This window comes from Lissotriton vulgaris, chromosome 3_1 (genome assembly GCF_964263255.1).
Source record: "Lissotriton vulgaris chromosome 3_1, aLisVul1.2, whole genome shotgun sequence".
NCBI lineage: Eukaryota > Metazoa > Chordata > Amphibia > Caudata > Salamandridae > Lissotriton > Lissotriton vulgaris.
This window is the reverse complement of record NC_141689.1, coordinates 62,244,424-62,257,183: the sequence shown is the minus strand read 5'-3', so window position 1 is coordinate 62,257,183 and position 12,760 is coordinate 62,244,424. Positions and strand designations below refer to the sequence as shown.

The 12,760-nt window shown below is 41.2% G+C and overlaps 1 protein-coding gene across 1 annotated transcript in view; it reads left to right on the top strand.

Annotated features, from left to right (window-relative positions):
* LOC147725955 (cytochrome c oxidase assembly protein COX18, mitochondrial-like) overlaps window positions 1–12,760 on the top strand; it is a 68,575-nt gene that overhangs the window by 851 nt on the left and 54,964 nt on the right. The gene's annotated exons all lie outside the window — the stretch shown is intronic.

The following is a 12,760-nucleotide window of genomic DNA, read 5'->3' as shown; positions in this document are numbered from 1 at the left end:
TGATACGCTGAAGGGGTGAGACTACCCATTTTAGGTGGGAAAATAAAAAAAAAGTGAAAAGGAAATTAGTGGCGCTATATGGAGATCTGGAACAGGCAGAGCTTAATTTAGCTCGAGCACTTTTCCGGACTGAGGATAGCGATGCTGCCCAGACACAAGTTGTTCTGGTGAAAGCTGCTATAATAGAAATCTCACAAAGGCTGCAAGTAAATATATAGCTTGGGTTCTAAGATGTTCGAAAATAGCGGGAGAGCGGGACATCTATTGGCAATTAGAACTAGAGAGAGAGACACGACCACACGTATTAAAAAAATTCTTGACCCCGATGTTGGTTTAGTCTCGGAAGAAGGGGCTATTGCTATTGCCTTCCAAAAATGTTATCAAAAACTCTATAAAGAGGAAATCAGGGAAACTGAGGCAATACAATTAGAAATTCAAGAGTATCTTAATGATTTCGAAGTCGATACTTTATCTTCCGAGGAAAGGGATCTGTTAGATACTGATATCACAATAGATGAAATCTTGGGTGCTATCGATTCCCTCCCGGCTGGTAAAGCCGTCGGCCCGGATTTTTTGCCCGGAGAGTTTTATAAATGTTTCCGTTCTCAGTTGGCTCCAGTGATGATGGATATGTTTGGTAAGATTCAGAATGGGCATGCACTTCCGGAATCCTGGAGAAGAGCCAGAATAGTTACATTTCTGAAGAAAGGCAAAGAACCGTCAGACACCGGGTCCTACCGACCTATAACCTTGATAAATAGTGATATAAAGATTTACGCCAAGATATTGGCAAATCGACTCTCTGGGGTTATTAAAAACGTAGTTGTCCCACAACAGCACAAGTTTGTTCCCGGACGGGATACAATAGATAACATACGCCGTACAATCGCACTGTTTGATTTTACCAAGGTTTCAGGGGACCCTATGGATTTAATTCTGCTGGATGCGGAGAAAGCTTTTGATAGGGTCTCCTGGCCTTTTTATGGGCTACTTTAAGGCATTATGGGTTGGGGCACAGAGTTATTGGTGCTATAAGAAGTATGTATAAACAACCTATCGCTCACATTTCTGTAATGGGGATCCAGACTGGTACAATTATTAGTCTGAGAGATACAAGGCAGGGCTGTCCCTGCTCCCCCTTATTATTTGCACTTTATATTGACCCTTTAATAAGAAAACTTTATTTTGATAATTTGATCAGTCCAATTCAAGCCAAGGGGGGGGGGGTGACTAAAGTTTTATGCTATGCAGATGACCTCGCTATCCTGACAGATTCCCCGCTGGTGGCCCTACAAGAAATTCAGACCATTACAACTCAGTTTGCTCGATCTCCAGGTATCACTTAAATGAGGCCAAAACTCAAATTATTCACAATGATAAAATATGCTTAGCCGACTCACGGGTAGTGCACCATGCTAAATATCTGGGGATCGAAATCTGTGCTAAAACAGATGAGATAATACTGATCAATCTGTCTCCTCTGATAGGTAAACTGGAAGTTGATGCCCGCCAGATCAATAATTTGCAATTAACATTGATGGGTCGGTGTAATCTGGTTAAGATGTTAACAGGGGATTGCTTACCAATAGCCTATATCTAGAGTCTATGGTGGTTTGGATTACAAGATGTTTAGAAGAAAATATGGGCAGCACCGGGATACAAAACGACTGGGATACGCTGAAGGCTGGGATAAGGGATGAGACTACCCGTTTTGGGTGGGAAAATAAAAAAAAAGTGAAAAGGAAATTAGTGGCGCTATATGGAGATCTGGAAGAGGCAGAGCTTAATTTAGCTCGAGCACTTTTCCGGACTGAGGATAGCGATGCTGCCCAGACACAAGTTGTTCTGGTGAAAGCTGCTATAATAGAAATCTCACAAAGGCTGCATGTAAATATATAGCTTGGGTTCTAAGATGTTTGAAAATAGCGGGAGAGCGGGACATCTATTGGCAATTAGAACTAGAGAGAGAGACACGACCACACGTATTAAAAAAATTCTTGACCCCGATGTTGGTTTAGTCTCGGAAGAAGGGGCTATTGCTATTGCCTTCCAAAAATGTTATCAAAAACTCTATAAAGAGGAAATCAGGGAAAGTGAGGCAATACAATTAGAAATTCAAGAGTATCTTAATGATATCGAAGTCGATACTTTATCTTCCGAGGAAAGGGATCTGTTAGATACTGATATCACAATAGATGAAATCTTGGGTGCTATCGATTCCCTCCCGGCTGGTAAAGCCGTCGACCCGGATTTTTTGCCCGGAGAGTTTTATAAATGTTTCCGTTCTCAGTTGGCTCCAGTGATGATGGATATGTTTGGTAAGATTCAGAATGGGCATGCACTTCCGGAATCCTGGAGAAGAGCCAGAATAGTTACATTTCTGAAGAAAGGCAAAGAACCGTCAGACACCGGGTCCTACCGACCTATAACCTTGATAAATAGTGATATAAAGATTTACGCCAAGATATTGGCAAATCGACTCTCTGGGGTTATTAAAAACGTAGTTGTCCCACAACAGCACAGGTTTGTTCCCGGACGGGATACAATAGATAACATACGCCGTACAATCGCACTGTTTGATTTTACCAAGGTTTCAGGGGACCCTATGGCTTTAATTCTGCTGGATGCGGAGAAAGCTTTTGATAGGGTCTCCTGGCCTTTTTATGGGCTACTTTAAGGCATTATGGGTTGGGGCACAAATTTATTGGTGCTATAAGAAGTATGTATAAACAACCTATCGCTCACATTTCTGTAATGGGGATCCAGACTGGTACAATTAATAGTCTGAGAGGTACAAGGCAGGGCTGTCCCTGCTCCCCCTTATTATTTGCACTTTATATTGACCCTTTAATGAGAAAACTTTCTTTTGATAATTTGATCAGTCCAATTCAAGCCAAGGGGGGGGGGGGGGGGTGACTAAAGTTTTAGGCTATGCAGATGACCTCGCTATCCTGACAGATTCCCCGCTGGTGGCCCTACAAGAAATTCAGACCATTACAACTCAGTTTGCTCGATCTCCAGGTATCACTTAAATGAGGCCAAAACTCAAATTATTCACAATGATAAAATATGCTTAGCCGACTCACGGGTAGTGCACCATGCTAAATATCTGGGGATCGAAATCTGTGCTAAAACAGATGAGATAATACAGATCAATCTGTCTCCTCTGATAGGTAAACTGGAAGTTGATGCCCGCCAGATCAATAATTTGCAATTAACATTGATGGGTCGGTGTAATCTGGTTAAGATGTTATTTTTACCCAAAATTCTATATTATTTAAGAGCCATTCCTCTGTATTTTGAGCAAATTTGGTTTACAAAATTGGACCGGGTCATCTCCTGGCTCTTATGGGCAGGGAAACAGCCTAGGAGTGCCATGAAATATATGACATTGCCCAGGGAGAGATGGGGATGGTCCGTGCCCAATTTTCAATTATACTATTGGGCAATAACTGTGAGGCATATTGCTGTATTATTAAATGTTCAGGTCCAAGAAGGCTCGGACATTTCAATCTATCATTTATTTTTTGGCGAAGAATCTCAGGGGCTGTTACTTAGACACATAGAATATGCTTATTTCAAATGGGTTAAGTTTAAGGTATTATGTGGGGCCTTTAAAGTTTGGTCTACGGTCTGGAAACTATGTAATATTAGTAGGATTCATGTATACTCACCCTTTGTAGGGAATAATTTACTTCCTGGAATTTTTCAAGATGGATATTTTAGAGATTGGGTGGAGCATGGGGTTGTTGTAATAGGAGACATAGTGTCTGAATCTGGGCTATTGACATTCGAAGAAATAAAACAGAAGTTCGGGATTACAAATTACAAATTACAAATTACAAATTACTAACAGAGGGGTGGAATCATGCTGCCCTGTGCACTTTCAAGGGCAAATCACTTCTATAAGGATGTTACATTGGGGCACTTGTCCCTGCTGTTACTTAACTCCTGTGTGCCCCTATTTACTCCCTCAGACCCCCAGCAATGCTAAATGGGGGATCCTTTTCTGCACGGTACAAACAAAACTCCCCTACTGCTCAACTTTGACAGTTGTATCTCTTTTTTTCTGTAGGTGTTATTTAGAGATTTAGCTATTATTTGTTTTATATTTTTTTATATACACATGTCATGCATCAAATCCTCTCCTGTGCCTTCCCAAATGCCCAGATTAAGTCATACACATAGCCTGTTGTTTGTTGGTGAGGAATCTGAATGTAACTTTTGGACTTCAGCAACAAAAGGAGGCAGATCTTTTTCAGTTCAGGCTCCGACCATCTGGAATAAGCTACCGGAGGCGCTTCGCAGAGAACCTAATCTCCTCCTTTTTAGGAAGTCCCTGAAAACCTTACTTTTCAAAGACGCATTCCCATCTCAATAGTCGGCTACCAGATCAGACACCTCTATATTCCTTTCCTTCTTTGTTGCTGTACTTGTTCAGTAGCGCTTTGAGACCTGTAGGTGAGTTGGCGCGATACAAAACACAGTTACAAATTACAAATTACAAATTAGCAACAGACACTTCTTCAAATTTTTACAAATTCGTGATTTCTTCTTGAGAAAAACACTTAGCTGGAACCGAATCCCTTTGCTCGATGTAATCAAGGGAGGACAGTCAAATATATCTAAGATCTATATATTATTGGATGAGGGGCGGAGTGACGATTTAATCAAACATTTTATTCGCTGGCAGACTGGACTAGACGCGGCACAAGAGGCATGTGAAGCATCCTTAGGCTATAGCCAAACGGCCACTATGTCAGCAAATCTTCAGGTTCAGTGTTTCAAGACATGGTGTAATCTTTATATAACCCCTCATCGTATACAACAGTGGGGAGGTACGACAGGGGTAAACTGTCCACGTTGTGGAGAATATGCAGTAAACAGTATACATATGTTTGCAAGTTGCCCCTGTCTTACTCCTCTTTTAACACCTTGGCTGCTAGGCGTTTTCCCCCCCCTGTGCTGAAAAATGCCATTGTGCTGGTGTCATGACGAGCTCAGCTCGTCATCAGCACAGCTCAACTGTGCATCATGACGAGCTGAGCTCGTCATGAGCATCGAAAGGGTTAAATAAGATTGAACAATACTTGGAACAAATATTTAAATGTAGGATACTCTTGGCACTACAGGTCATAATGTTAGGGGTAGCGGATCAGAATTTGATTGAGCCAGAATGTAAATTATTATTTATTGCTATGGCTATTTTTCAGTTATCAATTGCCACTGTCTGGCTGGATCCTACCCCCCCAAATGTATATGAATCGTTGGGCAAATTTGTCAATGTATGTAGATGGGAAATGTCGGTATTTAAGAGAAGAGGAAGTAGGGCTCGGAGGGAGGGAGAACGAATTTGGAAACCCCTGAATGATTGGATGATCCTTGGAAGCTAGGGCCCAAAAAATGGAGAAATAGACAGATAACTGAAAATGATTTAGCGCTTTGGTTTTTGACCTTCTTTTTCTTCTTTTCTCTACTTTATGAATTGTTTTTTTTTCCTTTTCTGTATATATTTTTTCCTCAGTCTTTAACTCCCCGCGATCTTCCTTGGGTGGGAGGGGGGGTGGATGGAATTTTTTTTAAAAAGAGGGGTATTCGGCATGGACATTTATGTTTTGTAAAGACGGAAAATGTTTAGGAATGAATTGTTTACCATGTCTAATACCCAATAAACATATTTTTTAAAAAAAAGAACACTATTAAATATACTTATACACCTACATCGACATTATACATCAGCACACATCCTATTCACTTATGCAGTCATCCTACTCACTTATGCAAACAATTGATCATACTTAGATTTACTAAGCTACATATTTATACAAAAAACACTTTATTTATTCATATAGATAGTAACTCATACGTATGTTATAAAATCACAATTACAGTGTACAGTTTTCGATACAGTTACTCATACAATCACTGAGTCTTATGTATACTTATTTATATACAGCAATTGTCACATACACTGCCTTTTATATTTCTACTTTGTTGGACATGTATCATTGAGAAATATATTTACTCATCACCACACCCATAAAGAGATTCACTCTCCCAAACAACTGTTTCCGCATACAGTCTTAACCTACTATACTTACTAAATCAACTATTTACACATCTTTGGACAGTCACACACCTCCCACCCAATCACACACCCATTCACTATCCCATACAATTATAGGGGTGGGCATAGTTCGCGAAGTAGAGCTACCCGTAGCTATGCAAAGTGACGCACTACGCGAGCTACGTGAAGCACACCGCAAACTGCGTAGTAGTATGTTCGCACTGTGCAAGATGTCATTTTCAATCATTGCACAGTGCGGACAAGCATCCGGCATTGTGCAATCATTGAAAACGGCACATTGCACAGTGCAAGCTGTACATTTCTGCTGCTCGAGTAGATTTTTACTTGAGCTGCAGCTTTCTCAACGCGGACTGGCAGTTTCTCATCGCGAGCATGCGCGACCACTCGCAATGAGAAACCTGACCTCCCCGCGTTGAGAATCTCGCCGGGAGGTTTATTTTCCATGCCCGCGATCGGCAACTTGATGTTGCTGATCGCAAACAAGGAAAAAGTCTCGCGAGGATGTAATTTTGCTTGCTCGCGGTCGCCAACTTGACGTTGAGCAAGCAAAAAATGATCTCTGCACTAAGCTACGCATGTTCACACTGTGCTATGTGCAGTTCGCGTACAGCGAAGTTGCGAAAACGTCACAAACTACGCGAGCGTAGCGTAGTGCTTTGCCCAGGGTTATGCAATTACTTACTTAAGTATTTAATAACTAATATAGACTTTCACATATAGAAAGCCTGCTTAGGGTTTGGAGTGTGTAGGACTTAGGCGCTCTAACAGTAGATGAGTTAGTGGGGAGTGGTCAGTTTTTACAAATTAAGGACGGTGCAACCAGTATAGAGGAATACCCTAAACCTCTTGAAGAGCCAAAGAAGCGAAACCTTGGCAATGGGGAAATATATAGCAGGTACTGGGCACACGTACAATCACGTGTTTCGTCAAGCAGGGTTATACCTGTGACTCATCAGGGCTGCAGAAGGCGTGGATTGTAATGCTCTGATCCATACGCACGAGACGAGCACCGCACTAAGGACCTGATACTTCTAGGTCCCTGCAACACAGACGTTCCCTGCAACACAGACGTACCCGCCTGTGTTTCCCGCCTTGATCCTCATATCTGTACCTACGGCCCAGGAACTACCTGTCGACCGGGTCAGAATTATCACTGGTTCACTGCATTAGTATCCACGCCTTCTGCAGCCCTGATGAGACACAGGTATCACCCTACTTAACGAAACACGTGTTGGCTGGCGTTATTTGTTCTGAAGAAAAGTTCAACATAAAACGACGTGTTTATCACACCACCAGTGTCGACTTACTTTGTTGTAACTCTCCCAGTATCAATACTGTAGGATTGTATGTGTGCCCAGTACCTGCTATATAGACTTTCACATAGCTAGTAACCAACTTATGTAGTAGTTTACACAACAAGAGATAGAGTAAATCAGATATGCCCACAGTTTAATCACTATCCCATATATTGAGTGAGACACTTTGAGTTAGTCACTTAGACAGTCAATCAAACTGATACTAAATCCTCCATCCAGACACTTATACATCCACTCAGTCTTCAATGCAGATTGATATATATATAATACTTATTTAAATATCAAAGCATACCACATTCACTGGATGATGTCATTTGAGATGGCATCAGTGATGTCATCAGTGATGTCACTGACCATGTCATGAATGATGTAATATGTGACATCATCACCAATGGATTGCGGGCGCGAGAGTTAAGGGAAGAGGGAGGGGGATGGAGTAGGGGTTTGGGATATAGTGCTAATGTGTTGTTATTATGCACTCCTCTTTACTCCCCCTCTCTATGCCCTCATACTCCTCCTCCCCCTCTCTTCACCCCCTCTCTCTCCTAACTTTCATTATTCATTTCCATCTTAATTTCTATCTCTATTCTCTTTGCCCCATTAGACATGCTGATTACACTATCATTTTGTAACTGCTTCTTGCTAAATTTTTAGTTTATTTCATTGTTTGTTTTCACCTGCCTTGTAAAGCGCTCTGATACTCTTGGGTCCAGTAGCGCTATATAAAACCTTTGAAATAAATAAATACTTTGTGCATCCATGTGTAAGTAGGTGTCTGAGGGGCTTTAGGGGTATGTGAGTAGTTGTATGAGTGAGTGAGTAGCTGTTTGAGTGGCTGTATGAGTGGCTGTATGGGTGAGTGAGTTACTGTATGTGGCCGTGTGGGTGAGTGAGTGGGTGTGTCAGCGGTGTATAGATGAGTACATGGGTTTGTGAGAGCCAGTGTAGGTGAGTGGTTTTTTTTTTTGGGGGGTGGGGGGTTGGCATGAGCTTCGATCCAGCATGACTCCTGTTGAATTTATTTTTTCCAAAATGCTTTTTTGGCCTTGCGTTAATGTAAAAATAAACATTAAAATAAATATTAAATTAAGTTACATTAAAATCTATTTCACTTCTGACCCAAAACCTCTACAAACCCTGCAAACTTCATCTAAAATAGTAAACAAATTAGACAATTAATATTCAATTTAGTAATTGATTAGAAATTAAGAATGAATTCTTTATTAATTAGTAATTAATTATTTTCCTAACCAATACCCTTACAAACACATAATACTGATGCTAAAATATAACTTACAATTATAAATATTACTAATAAAAAACACAATTGCAATATTATAATCAAAATACATTATAACACAAAACATTTGTATAATTATTAATCACTTCAAAAAGGTTTCAAGAATATAAAACATAGTATTAATCAAATATATATATTTTTTAAATGTAGATAAATGTAGATAACGTCCTAGCCTATCCCTCTACAAACCCATCAGCCTTCTATGATTCTATGTGCAACACCCATGACTTTTGCCGCATTTCCAGATTTATGAGAAATTTGTAAACCTGGAAATGCGTCAGAATGCTTAGCCTCCCTAGGGGACGCATAAGGAGGCACAACGAGAAGAAATGTTTTCCTTTTCCCTTGTTTTTTGTCTTTCTATACATGCTACATTCTTCAGCATGCATAGAAGGAGGAAATCACCTATTGTGATTGTGTTTGTGCAGGAATGTGTCTCCCTTCCTGCACAAAAACAATCATCCCGCCAACACAGGCAGCTTTCCACCATTCAGATATGCCCACAGTTTAATCACTATCCCATATATTGAGTGAGACACTTTGAGTTAGTCACTTAGACAGTCAATCAAACTGATACTAAATCCTCCATCCAGACACTTATACATCCACTCAGTCTTCAATGCAGATTGATATATATATAATACTTATTTAAATATCAAAGCATACCACATTCACTGGATGATGTCATTTGAGATGGCATCAGTGATGTCATCAGTGATGTCACTGACCATGTCATGAATGATGTAATATGTGACATCATGACCAATGGATTGCGGGCGCGAGAGTTAAGGGAAGAGGGAGGGGGATGGAGTAGGGGTTTGGGATATAGTGCTAATGTGTTGTTCATTGGGAGTAGGAGAGGGAGGGGTAAAATCAGGAGGGAGCGATGGGGTGATTACAACATCCATTGAAACAATAGTGTTGATCCTGCTGTCATACTACTTAGCAATACCATGGTCATCATCAATATGTCCCAACTCTGCCATTCTCCCACACATAACAAAGGTGCCACCATTGATGCTATTATAATTAACAACGATCTAGCCTCTCTCTCAAATATTCTTCCGGTAGACTGGTCTGACCACTACCTTATCCTTTTCACCATGACCAAATCCACTACTCGCCCCACCCCACCATCATATTATCCAAGAAATCCACCCGCAACCTTCACCTTATTCCTCCGGGCGAATTGGAAACCGCAATTAAGGCTCACTTAGCTCTAACCCCTCTCTCTGACAGCACCACTGACCTAACCAACCATTATAACAATTCTATTCTTGAAACCCTCGACCAAATTGCTCCAATCAAACTCAAACAACAAAAAAACATTCCTCCTAAGTCTTGGTTCAATTCTGAACTCAATAATGAAAGACGGTCCCTTAGACATTCTGAACGGATCTCGAGAACTCATCCAAGCGTGGACAATCTGGCTATCCTTAGAACTGCTAGATGCCAGTACAAAAACACATATTTAACGAAAAAGCCTCCGTCCTATGTTCCCAACTGGATCAGGCCAGAAACCGCTCTAGAGAACTCTTTAACATTGTAAAAAAACAAACCTCCACTGGCCCTCCTAAAATATTAGCCTCCTTTGACAAATGCGAAGAAATTGCCAGCTTCTTTACGAACAAAATCAACATGATCGAACTTTCCTTCTCTTCGCTCCCACTCTCACTCCAACCTACCGCCAACCTCCTACAAACCCTCCCCAACAGCCAAAAATCTCCTTCGACCACCTTTTCCACTCCGCTCAAAACCTCTGTTCCCCCCCTGCTCTACTCCAACAGGATACCGTTCCAAAAACAACCCCCCCTACTAAAACAATGCCTCTTGGAGCAATTTCAGCCCAGTAACAGAATCTATGATCACTAATATCATTGTCAAACTAAAACCTTCTGCCCACTCCAAAGATCCTCTCCCCGCCCGTCTGGTTCAAAAACTTAAATCTATCATTACCCCCATATGGACTAAAATTATCAACTCTTCTCTGTCCACTGGATGTGTCTCTGCCTCCCTTCAACCTGGTCAAATCTCGCCTATTCTCAAAAACACAACAGCTAACCCCAATGATCCAAACAACCTTTGTCCAATCTCTAATCTCCCATTCCTCTCTGAAGCCCTTGAAAAATGTGTCCTATTACAACTAGAGAAACATATCGTCTCCTTCAACCTCCTTGATGTCTTCCAGTCCGGCTTTAAAAAGGGATGCAGTACAGAAACAGCTATGCTTAATATCATTGATGACATTCATCGTTCCCTTGACAAAGGAGAATCCTCAGTACTAATCCTTCTAGACCTCTCAGCTGCATTTGATGCCATCCACCACCCCACCCTTCTCAGCACTCTCAAAGATCAATTCGGTTTGGAAGGCACAGAGAAATGGTTCTCCTCATTCCTACAAAATAGATCTCAACAAATAAAGCTTAGCCATTTCCTCTCTAAACCTCAACCTGTCTCACTCGGCGTCCCTCAAGGATCCATCCTCGCCCCTACCCTATTCAATCTGTTCATAGAACCACTCACCCTCATCCTCAAACATTCTAATATCAACTACCACCTATATGCTGACGACACCCAGTTATACTACAAGATCAAATCTCACAAAGACATCCATCACCTCAATGAGACCCTGAAAAAAATTCAAACCTGGTTCCATCTGAACCATCTCAAACTGAACCCCAAAAAAACAGAAATCATAATTTTCTCCCCAAAAATAAATCTCTTCCCATTCAACTTTGGTTAAATGACATCAACGCTCTAAACTGCCCTCTCTCCACCTCTAATTCTGTAAACTCCCTAGGCATCAGTATTGACCAGAATCTTAATCTCATCCTCCACATTAAAAATTCATCCAAAAGCGCTCTTTTCACCCTTTTCGACCTTAAGAAACTTAAACCTTTTATTCCTGCAGAAGATTTCAAACTTGTTGTCCAATCGCTGGTCCTTTCCAGGATTGACTATGGCAACGCCACTTTGGCTGGCACCCCAAGAATCCATCTTGCTCCAATTAAATCTGTCCTCATCCTTGCTGCTAGACTCATCTCTGGTTGTAGAAAATTTGATCACATCTCCCCCGTCCTCAAAAATCTCAAGTGGCTCCCAATAGAAGGTAGATCCACCTATAAGATTGCCTGTATCACTCACAAAGCTCTCCACCAAAACACCCCTTCCTATTTTGCAGCAAAACTACAAAAAGCAGGTTGCTCTAGATCCCTGAGGAGCACAAACTCCCTTGTCCTGATCCCACCTAGACTAAAATGTCAAAACACCCAATCCCGTGCGTTCTCTGGTAACGCTCCCACAATCTGGAACTCTCTCCCAAAAGATATCCGTTGCAACCCCTTTTACCCTCTCTTCAAAAAAGAACTAAAAATACTTCTCCTCAACAAATATTGGGGTATCTAATGTTACTGACACTGTACATGTTCCAGGTATTGGGGTATCTAATGTTAATGACACCTTACATGTTCACTCCTCTCTCCTCTATTATGCACTCCTCTTTACTCCCCCTCTCTATGCCCTCATACTCCTCCTCCCCCTCTCTTCACCCCCCTCTCTCTCCTAACTTTCATTATTCATTTCCATCTTAATTTCTATCTCTATTCTCTTTGCCCCATTAGACATGCTGATTACACTATCATTTTGTAACTGCTTCTTGCTAAATTTTTAGTTTATTTCATTGTTTGTTTTCACCTGCCTTGTAAAGCGCTCTGATACTCTTGGGTCCAGTAGCGCTATATAAAACCTTTGAAATAAATAAATACTCTGTGCATCCATGTGTAAGTAGGTGTCTGAGGGGCTTTAGGGGTATGTGAGTAGTTGTATGAGTGAGTGAGTAGCTGTTTGAGTGGCTGTATGAGTGGCTGTATGGGTGAGTGAGTTACTGTATGTGGCCGTGTGGGTGAGTGAGTGGGTGTGTCAGTGGTGTATAGATGAGTACATGGGTTTGTGAGAGCCAGTGTAGGTGAGTGTTTTTTTTTTTGGGGGGGAGGGGGTTGGCATGAGCTTCGATCCAGCATGACTCCTGTTGAATTTATTTTTTCCAAAATGCTTTTT